Raw genomic sequence first — 16,054 nt, forward strand, 5'->3', positions numbered from 1 at the left:
AGGACTTGTCCTTTGGGATGCTAGCTTAAAGTTGCTCATTCGCTCAGTCATATCCAGCTCTTTGTGACCCCATGGACAGCAGCATTCCAGGTTTCCTTGTCCTTTACTATCTCTCAGTTGTCGTCGTCGTGTCATCGCTCAGTCGTGTCCAACTCTTTGTGACCCCGTGGACTGTAGCCTACAAGGCTCCTCCGTCCATGGGATTTTCCAGGCAAGAGTACTGGTGTGGGTTGCCATTTCCTTCTCCAGGGGATCTTCCCGACCCAGGGAACGAACCCGGGTCTCCTGCATTGCAGGCAGATGCTTTACCCTCTAAGCCACCAGGGAAGCCGTTGGTGATGCCATCCAACCATCTCATCCTCTGCCACCTCCTCCTTTTCCCTTCAGTCTTTCCCAGCATCAGGGTCTTTTCTAATGAGTCAGATGGCCAAAGTATTGGAGCTTCAGCTTCAGCTTTAGCCCTTCCAATGAATATTCAGTATTGGTTTCCTTGAGGACTGACTTGTTTGATCTCCTTGCTGTCCAAGGGACTGTCAAGAGTCTCCTCCAGGATCAGTTTGAAAGCATCAATTCTTGGGTGCTCAGCCTTTTTTATGGTCCAGCTCTCACATCTAGATATGACTACTGGGAAAACCATAACTTTGACTAGATGGACCTTTGTTGGCAAAATAGTATCTCTGCTTTTTATTACGCTGTCTAGGTTTATCATGGCTTCTCTTCCAAGGAGCATTTTTTTAATTTCATGGCTAGAGTCACCATCTGCAGTGATTTTGGAACCCAAGAAAATAAAGTCTATCACTCTTTCCATTTTATCCCCATCTATTTGTCACGAAGTGATGGGACTGGATGTCATGATCTTAGTTTTTAGAATGTTGAGCTTTAAGCCAGATTTTTCACTCTGCTCTTTCACCTTCATCAAGACGCTCTTTAGTTCCTCTTCGCTTTCTGCCATCAGGGTGGTGTCATCTGCATATCTGAGGTTATTGATATTTCTCCCGGCAATCTTGATTCCAGCTTGTGCTTCATCCAGTCCAGCATTTCTCATGATATACTCTGCATATAAGTTAAATAGGCAGGGTGACAATATACAGCCTTGATGTACTCCTTTCCCAGTTTGGAACCAGAGTAGATGTTTTTCTGGAACTCCCTTGCTTTCTCCATGATCCAACGAATGTTAGCGATTTGATCTCTGGTTCCTGTGCTTCTTTGAAACCCAGCTTGTACATCTGGAAGTTCTCGGTTCATGTACTGCTGAAGTCTAGCTAGAAGGGTTTTGAGCATAACCTTGCTAGCATATGAAATGAATGCAATTGTATGGTAGTTTGAACATACTTTGCTTCAAGTATGGGAGTTTCAACTCACCATTTTGGGTGGCCTAGAAGCCAAAGCCACAGCCCAAGTTTGCATCTTTCTCTTCTAGTTTGCAGTGTCTATAGAGCTAAAGCATCTTCCTCACCTTCTCATCAGCTGTTCGATGTCTTTAATTTAGAATATGTAATTCATGTACTTTTAAGGAAACCCTTTTATTGAGACATAATTCATATGCCATATAAATCACTCATTTAAATATACAATTCAATGGTTTTTAGTATATTCACAGATTTGTGCAGTCATCACCACAGCCTAAATTTAGAACGCTTTGTCACCTCCAAAAGATACCTTGTACCAATTAACTGTCACTTCTGTTTCCCTCCACCTTCCTCCCCCAGCCCTAGGAAAGCACTCATCCACTTTCTGTTTTCATAGATGTGCCTATTCTGGACATTTCATAAAAATGGAATCATCCAATATGTGGTCATTTAAGACTGGCTTTTTTCACTTGATGTGATATTTTCATGGTTCATCCATGTAGTCCATTTACTTTTAATGTAATTATTTCTGTGTTGGGTTTAAATCTACCATCTTGCTGTTTTTTTTCCCATTTGTCCCATCTGTTCTTTGTTCTGTTTTTTGCCTTGTTTCTTGCCTTCTTTGAGATCGAGTATTTTTTAGGAGTTCATTTCATCTGTTGGCTTATTAGTTATTCCTTTCTCTTTTTTAGTGTTTGTTCTAAAGTTTACAATGTGCATCTTTAATTTCTACCTTTAAATAATATTACCCTACATCACATATCACACAAGAAACTTACAACATTGTGTTCCTTTTCTTCCTCTCTTGTCCTTAGTGCTTTTTTGGTCATATATTCTACTTCTGTTCTTATTATAAGCTCCACAGTACATTGTTATTATTTTTGCTTAAGTTGTTAATCTTTAACATAAATTTTTGAATGAGGAGAAAACACATTTTACTTTTACCATTTTTCATATTTATTTATTTCTTTGTAGAGATTTGAGTTTCTATCTGATATCATTTCCCTCAAACCTTCAATAGGTCTGCAGATGATGAGTTCCCTCAGCTTTATCCCTGGAAGCAAATCTAGGTTGACAATTCTTTCTTTTTTTCTGGTAAGTGTTAAAAATTTAGTTCCATAGTCTCCTGATCTGTATTATTTCTACTAAGAAATCAGAGATTATTCATATATTTTCTTTCCTGCATAAATATTTCTTTTTACTTTTGGCTCCCTGAAAAGTAATTTTTTATCATTGATCTCATTGATAATGATCACTGTTGATAATGATATATCATTATCATATCATTGATCTTCAGTTTAAATATGATGTATTGGTGTCATGCTCTTGTGCTTGGCAATGGTTCAGCTTCTTGGATGTGTGCATTTATATTATTAAAAAAATTTGAAAAATTTTCAGCCTTTATTTTTCAAATATGCACCCCCTCAATGATATGGAATAGCTTTATATATTATTCCCGTTGATACCGTCACAGGCTGCTGAGACTCTATTCTTTTTCATGGTCTTTCTTCCTCTCTGGCTCTCCTGTAGCCCCTTTAGGAGTCATCCAGAGCCTAATGGAGAACCGATAAGTCCTTCACTGGAACTCAAATCTCTAAACACAACCTATCCTTTCTATCAGATTTATCCATGTATTGGAAAAATGGAAAAGAGTACAAGGACATAATTAACCTCAGGATTCAGCACAGAGGTTACCTCTTATGAAAAGAGATACATCAGGGAAAGGTTAACTATGTTGGCAATGTTTTGTGTCTTAAACTGGTAGCAAGAACATGGGTTTTGTTGTGCTATTGTTTATATTGTGTTTTAAATATTACATAATTTTTAAAGAGACACAGGACATGAATCTCAACATGTTAGAATCTCTGAAACTTTAATGAAAGGATTGAAATGAGACATTTGGGGCACAGAAAGTCATGGGGGCCTAGATTTTGGCTCCCTGATACTGTTTTTCTGTTCCTTAAAAGATGCTTCATTGGTTTCGTCCTCTTCTCTCTGTTCCTTAAAGAAGGGGTCCCCATGATAGAGCAGGGACAGAGGCAGTGGATACTCATGGGTCATTCATTGAGTCAGGTGCCTCTAAGCTGGCACTACCTGCTTTCCAGCACATTTTAACCCTGACTTTATTACCAGCATGTTATGAGTATGCAGGGAAATAAGGCAGACAAGTAAGTGTCTCTTTACCGCAGCAAGATGACTCTTCCCCCAGCCCTCATCTCCCCTGTGACTGAGCAGTGCTTACTACTTTCAGCCATGATCACTGCATCCTTTCTCACCCTTCTATGCATTCCCGGCAGAAACCCTCCCTCTGTCCCGTCTCTCAGTCTGATGAGCTGGAGAGCCAGCTACTTTGTTGCCCACCAAGCCCCTCACTAGCCTAGCCGTTCACCAAGACACATAATAGTTAAGAGCTAACATTTGTTATACTTTTGCCATATTAACTCATATAATCCTCAAGACATCCCTACACGGTAGACGTGACTATTATAGTTCTCATTTGATCTTCAAAATATCTCAGGTAAAGGAAACATCACTGCTACCATGTAACCATTTAAAGATGAGGTAACAGTTTAAAGATGAAGCATCAAAGGTTCATTACTTGACCAAGGTCACACAAGCAGGAAATGGCTCAGCCAGCCCTGGAACTCAGTTTTTCTCTCTCTAGTTTTTGTGTGTCTTGTGAATGATCAGGACTGTCTGGTTAACCCATAGAAGGATGAAAAACAATGAGTTACTTTGACTCAAGCCCTGGGTTTGGGGTGGCTTGTAGCCCACCAATATGGAATTGAAACCGATGTTGAAAATTAGATGGTAGATGAGTATTTTTTCTGTGAAAATATATTTTCAGCGTGTTGTTAAGTGAAAAAAGCAGGCTATAAAGCAATATATGCACCATGATTTCATTGCTGTAAAAAAACAGCAGCAAAAGAGCACATCCTCTGAACCTATTCGATTTCCAACTTGGAGAGTGTGTTTGGTGTTGAAAGGTGCTCATGTTCCAAACAGGATGCTGGTTAGTTCAGATCCTCTTGCCTGGAAGCTGATGACTGGAACTCAAAGGGAGGATCATAGGGTGGGGAGCAGCCCTCGCTCTAAGGAGAGATGGACATCACTGTAGGGTGGTATTTCCCAAGGCATCTACAGTCTCCAGAACCAGCCTTGGTACTCTAACCAGCACGACCACCACTCCCCTCCTTTCAACAAGCAGATGAAGATGGTCAGAGAGCAGTCAGTCCCAGGGGAGACCAGCTCCATAATTTTCCAGGGTTTGAACCCACTCCAGTGTTCTTGCCTGGAGAATCCCAGGGACGGGGGAGCCTGGTGGGCTTCCGTCTATGGGGTCACACAGAGTCGGACACGACTGAAGTGACTTAGCAGCAGCAGCAGCTCCTTGTTCAAACATCATGAAGAATTGCAAGACAGCAGGGCATTTGACCAAGTGTGGGGCCCTCCTGGGCACAGCAAATGTCCCCAGGCTAGAGCAGGAATGCTTGGTTTTCCCTCCACTTTCTGGATGTGGAAAGAAGGTTGCTAGAGCTTATCCCCAGAGAGGGGGTGCCTATGGGAGAGAGGTGGACACCCCATTCCTTAATTGAGTGCCTGCTGACTGGTCAACCTATCCCACCTTGGGGTGAGGTGGGGGTGGGAAGGAGAGTGGACAGAGAGAGAGCCAGGCAGTGGAGGTGGCTTGCACCACCCCCATTTGGCCAGGCAAGGATGCAGGGATTTCCTCTGGGTCAGTCCCTCCTAAGGAGGAAGAATTCCAATGGGGGGCATCCAGGGGCAAGAACGGACAGGATATGTTCAAAACAGCCTAGCCAGATGACCCTTCTCCCCAGAGAACCCAATTGCTCACCCCACTTGGAAGACTTCACCCCCGGGAGACACTTGTCATCAGGCAGTGTGGGATGACACTGCCCAGAGAACAAAACTTGTCGCAGGAAGAGTTGACTCATTGGAAAAGACCCTGATGCTGCAAAAGTTTCAAGGCAGGAGGAGAAGGGGACAACAGAAGATGAGCTGGTTGGATGGCATCACTGACTCAATGGACATGAGTTTGGGGAAGCTCTGGGAGTTGGTGATGGACAGGGAGGCCTGGCGTGCTGCAGTCCATGGGATCACAGAGTCGGACACGACTGAGTGAATGAACTGAACTGAACCCCCTTCCAGCTCTTCCACCCTCCGTTTGTACCCCAACCTCAAACTCAGGGGAGGTCAAAGCTTTCTGATGGGGGAGGGAAGGAGGAGAAGCCCCCTCCCCACTCCTAGCCTTACTTGGCACTAGGGGAGAATCACCCTATATTTGCATTTGATGTTTAATTTTTAAATTGGATTAAACTAAACTGGATTTCTAATCATTTAAAAACACTAGGGAATTTGATCAGAAAACTTGAAGCCTGCCAGGAATATTGGTCGAGAGAAGACCTTTGACAAAGCATGGGTGAAGGCAGTGATAAGAAAAAAAGCAACAATGTGTCGCGTTTGATCCTGTCACATTCAGACTTCTCCATAAACCAGGTCTACATGAATAGGAATAGGTCTGAAGGGTGTACAGCTGGGTATCAGATAACAGCTGGGCTTGGGGATTTTGTACAAAGACAAGCAGTGATCTTTAACAAGGGAGTCATTCTGTCCTCCACCCAGGCTGTCTTCCGGGTCTCCAGCCCATCTGCCCATCCAGTCCCCATTTATAAGCAGCCCTGCCCCACGGCAGGGGGAGGAGGTGGGATGTTGGGGGGCAGCCCTCAGCCAGCTCTGGGGGAGGGGGGATGAACTCCATCCTCAGCCTCCCTGCCCCGCAGCGTGTAAGCCCCTCAGGACACAGAGACCCAGCCTCATTCATCTCTGTCTCCCACAGCACCAGGACAAGCCACATAAAAGTCTGGAACATCGGAACACCCCCTCAGAGCCAGGAAAGAGGCCCATCACCAGGGAGGGGCCAGGTGGGCACGATTCACAGGGGGCTGGGCTGGGGGACAGGCGGATGGACATGGGCACACAGGGTGAGCAACCTGGCCCCGGAACGGTCATCGCCCTGGGCCGCTCAGGATGATTGGTCACCCACGGGCAGGATCGGGGATGCATGGAGCAGGGAGGGCGGCTTGGTGGAAATGGGGTGAGGACAGAGAGCAGGGGCAGCAATGGCAGCGGGGGATGGGGCTGGTGCGAGCTGCCTTTCCTTTGTTTCTGTGGCTTTTCCGTCTTGTGGGGGAACAAAGCCTCTCTCTGCTGGGAGGGGTGTGTGTGTGTGTGTGTGTGTGTGTGTGTGTGTGTGTGTGTGTGTGTGTGTGTGTGTGTTGTGTGGGAGAGCTTTCTCTCTCTCCCTCCAGAAGGCCTGCCCCCCTCCTTTGAAGCTCCGGTGGCCATGACTCAGCAGGAAAACCAGACCTGCTCCAGCGCAGCTGCTGAGCGCGACCCCATCACACCCCTCCACCGCCGGCTCCCTGCCAGGCTTCCCTTCCCTCGGGCACCCACACGGAGAAGCAGAGGCAAGGGTATCTCCGACCCCATCACAAAGACAGAGGCAAGAACCCAGAGCGTAGAGCGGGGCGGACTGAAGGCACAGCCTCCCTTGCTGAGAGGAGGCATGATGAGACAGGCTCGGAGATCCTGGAGACAGGGCAGAGCCAGGGTCCCTGGCGATCAGGGACCAGAGGGTGGGGAGGCCATGGGGGGTGGAAGCAGCTAGCGCCGCCCGGAGCTCTCTGTCTCAAAGTGACCACCAGACCACAGATCAGGTATGTAGCTTCCTGCCAACATTATCAGCGAGGTCCTGGTTTCTCTCCCCGCTCTTGTCCCTGAAAAGCTGGTGAGGATGGTCAGTGCTGTGAACATTCTCTTGCCCCCCAAAGTCACCTCCACGATCAGGCAGCTGCTAAAAGTTCCGCCATCCGACCCCTACGTAGCATGGGTAGCTCGTGAAGGTGTCACAGGCTTTAAAGAGCTGGTTCCCCTTGCAGGGCTGCCACCTACCAGCTGGGTGGTTGGGACCAACTCCCTGGCAGCCCTCGGGCTCTGTGCCTTGATCTGGCAAGTGGGAATGAGGCGCCTACGGGGCAGGGCTGGGGTGAGGGTGCATCCGAGCCCTCATTCACACCCTAGGGTGCCTGAAGCCCCTTCCCGCAGGAACCGGGAATGAGCAGGCAAACGGGTATTTTAAAAGGAGGTGGAGGGGCTTCCCTGGTGGCTCCGTGGTAAAGAATCCGCCTGCCAGTGCCGGAGACACGGGTTCGATCCCTGGTCAGGGAGGATCCCACATGGCTCAGAGCAACTAAGCCCGTGCACCATACCTATTGAGCCTGTGCACTAGAGCCTGGGAACCACAACTGCTGGGTCCACACGCAGCGGTTCCTGAAGCCGGCCTGCCTGAGAGCCCGTGCTCTGCATCAAGAGAAGCCGCCGCAATGAGAAGCCAGTGCACTGCAGCTAGAGAAAAGCCCGCACGGCAGTGAAGACCCAGAACAGCTCAAAATAAAAATAAATTAATTAAAATTATATATTAAAAAAAAAAGGCAGAGGAGAGAAAAAGATCAGACTGAGTGGTCTTGGCCACAAGAGGTGTCTCCTAGGCAGGAAAGAGAAGGCGGTGGTGGGTCAGGAAGAAACCCTTGGCAGAATCCTACAGGCCTCTTTGCCCAACTTACCAGGACAACCACCGTCACTCCTGCTGTGTGGCAGCTGATGTCACAGGGCCTCCCCGCTCACTGCTGCCCTCACTATCACTTCAGCCAGACTCCACTCTAGAAAGGGAGGGGAGGGTAGTGTTGGGCGCATTGCGGGTAGGAGAGGAGATGCCGTAGCTGGACCAGTAGGACAGGACGGTGGGCAGCTGAGAGCGTGAGGGTAATGGGTGCACAGTACTGACTGTCGGCAATGGTGATAATTACAACAGAACACAAGTGTCATTTACATGCAGGGAGGGAAGAACAGGAAGTTCAGGGCTGGCAAAGCCCTTCATGGTATCAGAACCCAGGTTCCTTGTATATCATTTCCTCACCCTTCTCGGTATGCATCTCGTGGTCCAGAATGGTTGTTCAAGTTCCAATCATCAAGCCAACATTCCACCAGTAGAAATATGAAAGAAGGCTGAGCAAGGACATACCCTCTCTACCGAAGGACACTCCTTGGAAGTTATTCATGATTATTCCATTTATCTCCCATTGGTTAGAACTTAGTCACATGACATATGTAGGTGCTGCTGCTGCTGCTGCTAAGTCGCTTCAGTCATGTCCGACTCTGTGCGACCCCATAGACGGCAGCCAACAGGCTCCGCCATCCCTGGGATTCTTCAGGCAAGAACACTGGAGTGGGTTGCCATTTCCTTCTCCAGTGCATGAAAGTGAAAAGTGAAAGTGAAGTCGCTCAGTCATGTCCGACTAGTCGCGACACCATGGACTGCAGCCTACCAGGCTCCTCCATCCATGGGACTTTCCAGGCAAGAGTACTGGAGTGGGTTGCCATTGCCTTCTCCATGTAGGTGCTATCTTTGGATAATTCTTGTTCTGTGGTCTTATGGTTACTGGTAATTTCCCTGGTTAATTTATACTGAGGAGCTTTCTAGGTAGAGATACCCACCCTGTAGGCAGGGGATGGTACCTCACAGGCAGAATATGGTAGAGAATTCTCACGGCTCCTCAATAAATGATTTCCTTTTCTTCCCCAGGAATTGGATGCCCCTACAATAAAGACTAGTTTCTTTGCACCTACATATGTCATGTGACTAAGTTCTAACCGATGGGAGATACATGGAATAATCATGAATAACTTCCAAGGAGTGTCCTTCGGTAGAGAGGGTATGTCCTTGCTCAGCCTCCTTTCATACTTCCTACTGGTGGAATGTTGGCTTGATGGCTGGAACTTGAACAACCATTTTGGACCACGAGATGCATACTGAGAATGGTAAGGAAATGGTATACAAGGAACCTGGGTCCTGATGTCATGAAGGGCTTTGCCAGCCCTGAACTTCCGCCTCTACCCTGAGGATGACAACTACACCTGAGGAACGACAGAGCAGGGTACTGGAAAGGGCTTGGTCTTCCCTGACACTATAGAGAGACTATATTAGCCGTGGAAGGCCTGCCTCCAGGCTTACTGTACCTGGGCAATACACGTCTATCTCAATTAAGCCAATTCTACTTCGAGTTTATTGTCCCTTCTCAACCAAATTCTAAGGGAAACCCATAGTGAATTTGTTCTGTTTTTCACTACTATGAGATGGGCAGGGAAGACCCCAGCTGAGCCTCTCTTGGTCTGGACCTTGGAGGATATTTAGTGATGTGGGCCTAAGGTACCGTCCAGTCAATAAGTGGCCTAGGAGTCACAAAGGGAGGGACTGGGCAAGGCCTTTCTCTCCTCAGAGTCCCAGCAGACAGGCATCTTGATTTTAGCCCAGTAAGACACAAAACAGACTTCTGACCTCCAGAACTGGACTGTGAGTGGACACTTATACACATCATAAATGATCCCTTCACGGAATCACTCAGCTATCATAGAAAGAAAACATGGAGAGAGACACAGTTCTGAAATCCACCTGACAGCCAGCAGAAGAGGGTGGAGCCGCAGCTTCCAGGAAGATTAATTTCCATTCCCAATACGACCAATTTTTGAGTTGAACTCGCCTCTGCCACGTTTAAACAAGACTGTTCTTCATTTAATGAATTTCAATAGAGGAACAATAGTGAACCTAGAAGAAAGAGTATAATTGAAAAATATTCTGGCTTTAATTATTTCCTATAAAAAGATAATCCTTTCTCTCTTTCAAACACCTTGATGGGGAGGGAGGTGGGAGGGAGGGTCAGGAGGGAGAACACATGTACACCCATGGCTGATTCATGCGAATGTATGGCAAAAGCCACCACAATACTGTAAAGTAATTAGCCTCCAATTAAGACAAAAAAACAAACAAAAATTTTTTTAAAAAAAGAAAGAAACAAGGAAGGATTCTCCCTTAGAGATTTTGGAGGGAGCATGGCCATGCAGACGCCTTGATTCTGAACTTCTGGCACCCAAAACTGTAAAAGTACAAATTTCTGTTGTTTTAAGATACCAGGTTCGTGCAGCATTCACAGAAAAATAAAACAGTGATGTTCTGAAATGAAAAAAAAAAACACCTTATGTAACAACACACAAAAGTGTTTTAAAAGATGGGATGAGATCTCAAGACTGAGAAACAAGACGGTGACTCTGCTAACTTTATTGCCCCCTTAGGACGGTGAGAAACGGAGAGGTAGAGACCACCGTAGCACCCAGCACACGAAGATGCTCAGCGAGTGTTTCCGGGCAGACTGACTTCTGTTTGGAGCAGAGACTGAAGCGCCCCTGGGGATGGAACAGTGGTGAGACCAGGAGAGAGGTGTGTTGGGGGAAGATGACTCTGGGGGGCGGGGCAATGGTAAACAGGAGTCAACGTGGTCCGCAGCACACCCCTGCCCAAATAGTGTAATCCTCAGGGGTCAGCTGGGGAGACCCTGTATATTATTAAGACAGGATATTCCTAGGAAGGGTGCTTTACAGCTAGCAATGGAACGGTCATGTTCAGGTAGCATCTGTTCCTCACTATCTCAAGGGCACGGATGATGACTACACGCTTTCCAGAAGAGAAAGGTAGGTCCCAGGACTGCAGAGTCACTTGCCCAAGACCACTCACTAGGAAATGCAGCAGCTGGAACTTGAACCCAGGGCTTCTGATCACAAACACCCCCTTCTTAGGAACAAAAAATGCGACTGGGGATTTCTGGCCCTAAGTGGCTCCCTCCCCTGAAATCCCCAGTCCAACACTAAGAGCCTGGCTGTGGTTTATAGAGCCCTGAAGTAAAGAGGAGGTGTGACAAGGCAGGGGCTCTCAGGCGACCTCTCAGCAGATTGGAGGGCTGGTAGACAGGAGCACCCAACTGTGGAGAACCCAAGCAGTGCATTTGCACAAACACACACAAAAAATGCCCCAGACTCAAATGTTTTACTGCCATCTACTGGAAATTGTCATAATGATCATGCAGATCCATGATGGCTCAAGTGTGAAAATGACGCCCCCTGGAACTATAAAGTGCAGAACCTGAACAACCGTACTGGACGGCCCTAGGTACGTCTTCTCTTGCCTGGCAGAATGAAAAAAGACAGGGCCCTAGAAATCATGGAAGCTAAAGTCCTGCCCTCATCTTTTAGTCCCTGGCCCAAACAGAGGTTCTGTTGTAGTCGGTCTCCCATAGTTTCACTACTCAGGCTCGTATAGACTCTTTTCCGCCTTCCTTCTACTTTGTGCATGTGTCCTGAGCATCTGCTCTGGGCCAAGTCCCATGCGAGGCTTCGTGGGAACAACATGGGCAGAACCTAGTCCCTGCCTTTCATGAGCTCGCAATCCAGTGGAGAACAGGACATGAAAATATTACATGTTATAGTGCAGAGAGACACATGTCAGCTGGACTCAGGGGGCCTAGGGGAGGTTTTCTGGAGAGAGGGACAGCTATGTCAAGCCTGAACTAATTTAATAAAGCAGGCAGAGGGCCAGGCAGTGTTCCAGGTGGGGGCCACAGTACATGCAAAGGCCTGAAGGCTAGAATAAGCTTGCAACCTACAAGGCTTTGGAGTGAGATCCTGGAGGGCCCCAGGTGGGTCTTTGGAGCTCCAGGGGTCCCAGGTCATGCCCGAGGTGGCTCCCTGCACAGGTGGGCCCTGGGAGGCACCTTCTGGCCGAGGCAACAATGTGGCTGGGGCATCAGCTCACTCAGTCCTTACAACCACTGGTAAAGAAGTACTAGCGCGCCCACATTCTATGGCTTAAGTTAAGTAACTCAGAGAGGTTAAGTAACATGCTCAACATCACAGAGCTGGCACGTGACTGAGACAGATCGAATTCAGGTCTGTGACTCCAAGTTCTGGCCGCGGCACCCATGGGTCTTGTACGCGTGTCTGCTGAAGGATGCCAGGGAGGAGAGGAGACTGGTTTCCATCCTCCTCTCCTTTAGGCTTTGGGGTGTCACTTCCAAGGCCCAGACTTAGAAAAGGAAAGGAAGGGGGCAAGTCCTCACAGGAGAAGACAGCGCCCTCCGCTCCCACCCTCTCGGCCCAGGCAGTTGAAAGGTCGGGGCTCAGCAGTGGCCCCCGAGGTGGTCGGTCCACCCTCCTGGGTTTCCCTCAGCTCTCTCAGGGACAATGCGTGTTTCCTCGGCAAGGACCTCAGAACAAGAGCCTTCCTGCTTCCGCGGTGCTTCTGAAGATTCTTTGTGTCTCTCTCAAGGCCTCAGGCTCTTACAAGAGTAATAGAAAACGTAGTAGGGTGTATTTTCCCATCTGGATCAGAGAAAGCGTGAACTTCTATCCTGGACTTTTTGGGCCCTTCACTACATACTCGCTGTGAGTCCTCGAACATCTCCCCAGGCCTCTGGCTCCTCTCCAGGAAGATGTGGATAATAGCTCTCGAACCTGGCAGTCTGAGACCTGCATGAGATGGTGCATAAGTCCCAGATGTGTGGTCACCCTTCACCCTTCTCCCCAAGCAGTCAACTGTCAGCTTGCTACGTAGGGGATTCCGAGGCCAACAGTCCTGACCTTCTCCTGGCACAGTGAGTCACCACACGCGCGTGCGCACATGCACACACACACCCAGAGGGGTGACTTGCTCAGGGATAACAGAGGCTGTGGCACAACTTCCCTTAGAAACAACCGAGATGCAATGGGCATGCACACCCACAAGGTGCCCAGCAGAGAGCCCAACCCAGAGCAGAGCCAGGTTTGATCGGCTCTGTCTTTCGCCTTTATTCCACCTTCAAGCCCTGGCTGGAGACGCATGCAGGCAGGAGGGCTCAGGGAGCCTGTTAGCCTCCAGGGGCTGAACAGTTGGCATAATGGGGTTTGAAGTTTACAGTTGTTTCATTTACTTGCAGGAAGAGGCTTTCAGTCTGCTACTTAGCCAGTTTCTGGAGGCTTCCATTATGGCTGGGAGCAGGGCCACCCAACCCTTGAGCTTCAGTTTCCTCATATATAAAATGAGGCCAGTAATATTTACTAAGATGATCATCGTGAGGATTACAATGCAGGGAGTACCTAAAAGGTCTAACTTAATACCAGAAGCAAGGTAAACCCAGAAAAAGTTCTAGCTATGATGGCCATGGTGGAATCCAGGAGGGTTTGGAAGTATCCGAAGGATTCTTCTCTCAACCATCCAACTGCCAACTACTGTAGGAGGTTGAGGAGGCAAATGCCATAGCTGTTTTGGAGCCAGGACCCAATCTCTCCTTGCTCCACTCCTTTGATGGGAGGGAAATGGGTACAAACTTTCTGGGGGTGGGTAGGGGTATAGGGTATAGGGGTCCTTTAGACCCAGCCACTCCACTTCTTGGAATTCAGCCAAGGAAATAATCATAGAGCCCCATAGAGTTGTTTGTGCTAGGACATTCATTGCAATGTTACTAACAATAGTGAGAAATTGGAAGTAATATAAAGTTAGAGATGCACTCAACACACACTTTGGCTGAATGCCAAATGGCCAAGATCAATCCTGTTCATTCAGCTGAAGTCCAGGCCAACGTCTAATATGACCTTCACGAAATGAGTGTCTTTGTTAAAGGAGTACATCTAAAATGTTATCAGAGATTATTTGTGATAATAATTTCATTAATGAATGTCATTGTCAGCGCTTAACTGTTTAACATTTTAATGCAAGAACAATTCTTCTCCAGTGCTGGCAATTAACGAGCTTGCTCTTGTATTGTATATTACACACATTTGTGTTAATAAAGCAATGCTTCTTTCAACTGAGGGTGGTGGAGGAGTGGGACCCTCTCTTGTTCTAGTAATTTATTCTTTTCTTCATATTCTTTATATTTCTTCCCATATAGGGTCAAATATGATTTGCCATGGATAGTGTTACACATCACTTTAGAGGTTTGCCTCCTTGTGAAATTGGGAAGTTGGTTGACATTCTGTTTTTAGTTTGTCTTTACAAGGTATAATTACAAATAAGCCTTTTGATTAAAGTTTCATGCCCTAGACAGAATAAAGTTACTAAAAGTTGACTACATTTTAAAAGATTATTTTGTTTAGTGTTACAAATGTTAGTATCTCAATTCTACAAAAATTAAAATTAAATATAATCTAATCTCTATTATTCTGCTTCATACTATTATTTTAATGTTTTATTATTGTTGCCTCAAATAGTATCTTCTAAAGGAATTTGGCTGACAATATTTTTATTAGCTATCAGTGTTTCCTTCTATATTTAAATACTTGAAATGCTTAATAATGAATTCTGTACAAAAAAGAGACAGTGTTTATAATTATCATGTTGCTGTTCAGTTGCTCAGTCATGTCCAACTCTTTGAAACCCCATGGACTGCAGCAAGCCAGGCTTCCCTCTTCTCACCATCTCCCAGAACTTGGTCATGATAATCATCATGAGTGATACACATTTTATCTTTGCAATAATAAATATATATATTTATTCTCTGACTGACTGATAGAATTTCAACAAACAGAGCACAAGAGAAGAACTCATTACAAGTTACATCTAGAAGGTTATCCAAACTTGAAGGTGATTATTAACAGTAAAGCCAAATGACATGCTGTGTGTGCATAACGGAGATTATTTTGCTTTGTGGATGCGAAGGTTATGTAACATGGTCACACTCATGGGTCCTGTGCAAGTCAAGGGAACCCAGAAATGATGCTAATGTCTGAACAAAGCTTTTCAGCCTTTCAGTGACCATGGCTGAAGATGAAGCTGAAGAGTGTATTTTGTTGAGCTATCAAGGTCAAAGCCAAATTGTGGTGCATCCTTACTAAACCATGTCCCTTCTGTAGGCTGTCCATTGAAAATGATGTGGGAAATGTATGTATCAGCATAGAAGAACTGTCTTATTATTGCTGAATTTTAAATATTGGTTATAAAAGAGGATGAAGTTGTGAGCTCAAATTTGTAGTTAAGGGGGCAAAGTCCGAATAAATAAAAGATCAAAAGACACATACAAAACATTAATGATGATTATCTCTGGGTTTAGGATGAGAGGATTTCTGTTTTGTTTTTATTACATTATTTGTATTTTCTTGTAAAACATGTCACTCATATGATTTTTAAAAATTAAAAATATTTAATATGTATCTCTTCTGTCTCCCCTTTCTGTTTCACCCAGGGCCAGATTTCAAGCTTGCTGAGCTGGCCAGATGGTCTGGGATACTGACCACAGCTGCATGTAGTGCTCACTGTCCATGATCATTTGAGGTCAAGGCTTTGGCAGACTGGAGCTGCCTTTCCTGGACCTGTTTCTGGGAGGAGAAATGCCAAGAGGAAGTCAAGGGTCGGTGAGGGAATAGGGAAGGGCAGTGGGTAGTAGCTCCATCTGCCCAGTGAGGAGCTGGAATTTCAGAGAGGCTAGAAATGCCAGGAAAATCTTGCATCTGTCCTGAGACCTGGGGGATAAATAGCTTGAATATGTCTAAACGTTTTTAGTAGAAGGAAAATCTCCAAAGTTGTTCCCCAAATTAATTTTCCTTTTCTTTTTTATGTGGCTTCCCTGGTGGCTCAGGCGTATCAATATAATTCACAAATTTTATCTCATTACCTAGTTACTTGCAGTTATGTGTGTCCATGTGAGGCTGCCCAGGTGGTGCTAGTGGTAAAGAACGTGCCTGCCTATGTAGGGCACGTAAGAGGTGCAGGTTTGATCCCTGGGTCAGGAAGATCCCCTGAAGGAGTGCATGGCAACCCACTCCAA

Source organism: Moschus berezovskii, chromosome 9, assembly GCF_049115385.1.
Source record: "Moschus berezovskii isolate FMDL1 chromosome 9, NW_MosBer_1.0, whole genome shotgun sequence".
NCBI lineage: Eukaryota > Metazoa > Chordata > Mammalia > Artiodactyla > Moschidae > Moschus > Moschus berezovskii.